Source organism: Marmota flaviventris, chromosome 1 (assembly GCF_047511675.1).
Source record: "Marmota flaviventris isolate mMarFla1 chromosome 1, mMarFla1.hap1, whole genome shotgun sequence".
NCBI lineage: Eukaryota > Metazoa > Chordata > Mammalia > Rodentia > Sciuridae > Marmota > Marmota flaviventris.
In genome coordinates this window covers 198,335,295-198,337,470 of record NC_092498.1, presented here as the reverse complement: position 1 = coordinate 198,337,470, position 2,176 = coordinate 198,335,295, and the positions used below count along the sequence as shown (strand labels likewise).

General features: G+C 35.5%; 1 non-coding gene across 1 annotated transcript; it reads right to left on the bottom strand.

Moving 5' to 3' along the window:
- Positions 1–1,689: 1,689 nt before the first annotated feature.
- LOC114090420 (U6 spliceosomal RNA) lies at positions 1,690–1,791 on the bottom strand. Its single transcript, XR_003582344.1, has one exon. It is a non-coding gene; the product is annotated as a U6 spliceosomal RNA (small nuclear RNA).
- Between the last annotated feature and the right edge of the window lie 385 nt (positions 1,792–2,176).

Below are 2,176 nucleotides of genomic sequence, written 5' to 3'. Positions count from 1 at the left end.
TGCCACTCCCTTCTAATCCCTATGCTCAGGACAGCACGTTTTCCCCCTCTAATGGTTGATTTGTGTGTGATTCAATTAGATCTGACTTTGACATTGTGAGATCTGTTCTGGGCAGTTTATGCAACTCCTCATTTAAAAAATAAATGTTCTTGGAATCACATCTGTTAAATAAAAGTAAATACAATCTTTCTTTTTGAAATAAGTTTAGGAAAAGTGTTTGACTATTATTAATTGTAGGATTTATTATAAATGAACCTGGGATTTTTGGATTAAGTCTTGACTGTAATCTCAATTGATGTGGAGGCAGAATCTTCACTCCTTTCTTTTGACCACAGAAATAACTCTAATGGAATACTGTAACAATCTGCCCCATAGACAGGCACATATTTCTTTCACATTCAAAAAATGTTAAAACTCCCATCATTTGCTCCATAATGCATTGATAGTGTAGAACTGAAGCAGTTAAAGGATCACTTTAAAAGTGACGTCTTACTCCACAGTTTTTTGGCTCAACAACTAGATTAGGCTTCCTGAGAGAGAATAGGAGGAGATAAATTCCAAAAGGAGACAGAGGGGTTGTTTTCCTCATTATGACTAGTGCCTAAAAGGTCTGTTCATAAAATATGTTCAGAATATATATTTTATTCCAGTTTACATATAGTGAAAAACCTTACAACCATGTGAAGTCCATTTCTTCTCTTTCAACCTTTGTTATTTTATCATACATTTTATTTTTGTACTATCTCATTTTCTTTAAAAAGTCATCTATCTATCTATCTATCTATCATCTATCTATCTACTAGATATCAGGAACCTTGGGATGCTCTACCTCTGAGCTATGTCCCCAGCTCTTTTTATTTTATTTTTTATTTTGAGATACAGTCTCACTAAGTTGCTGATGGCCTCTCTAAATTGCTACGGCTGGCTTTGAACTTGCGATCTTCCTGCCTCAGACTCCCAACTTGCTGGAATTATAGACATGTACCAATTGCGCCTGGCTTAAAAAAAAAGTCAATTATATTTTAAGAAGGTTTAAATAATAAGAAAAAGGTCTTGGATATTTATCCATATAATTACTACCTCTACTGCTCCTCACTTCTTTGTGTGGGCCCACATTTTCTTCTGTCATTATTTTCCTTCAGCCTGAAGAACTTCTCATCATTTCAGATAACATGTAACATGGGTCTGTTGGTGATCAATTCTTCTAGTTGTCTGTCTAAAGTATCTTTTTTCATCTTCATTTTTGAGTGTTTTTGTTGGGTATAGGATTCTAAGTTGACGAGGTTTTCTTTTCCTTTTTTTTTTTTTAAAGAGCTTTAAAAATGTTGTTCCATTTTCGACTAGCTCCCATTGTTCCCAGCAAGAAATCTACTGTTATATGTTTTCTTTCTTCCCTGACGACACATCTTTTTCTCCAGCTGCTTTTAAGATTTTCTCATTATCACCGGTTTTGAGTGATATTATCATATTGTGCCTTGGTAGGTATTTTTCTTGTGTTTTAAGTTCAATAACTTGTATCTTTAGGGTTATAATTTTCACCAAATTCTGAAAAAAATATTCATTATGTCTTCCAATACTGTTTCTTCCATCCTATCTTTCCTCTACTGAAAAGACTCCAGTTACAAATTTACTAAAACTGCTTAGAGTTGTACACAGCTGATGCTCTGTTCATTTATTTCCCTCCTCCTCTTTCTTCTCTTCCTACTCCTACACTTCTTGTGTCATCCTGGTGCAGGATGCAGATCTTCTCTATATCATTCTGATTTTAGTATATGTGCTACCACAAAGCACATTACATTTTTTCCTCTCTGTGCATAATGTCTTTGCAATGTATCCACTTGGCTAAGCTGAATTTCCCAGAATTTCCTTTCTTGTATGTTTCCAGTTTAAGTGGTACACAAAGGCTATTCTTGTCAAATTTGGAAGAAAAGAAGCACTTTTGTAGCTGACCACACCTCAAGAGCATGAAGCTGTCTCTGAACCTGCAATTTCTTTACCTTCCCTAAATTTTCCTTCATTTATTTAAAATTGGGGAGCTAGATATGTGTTGATAGTTCCATGAAAAAAAGAGCCCCTGATTCTACAGGATACCCTCACACCAAGGTCAGAGGTAACAAGAAAGGATGCAGGCTTGAGCCTTTCCTATAGGGGTCCAGCTTATGCTTCCAGGGGTCCA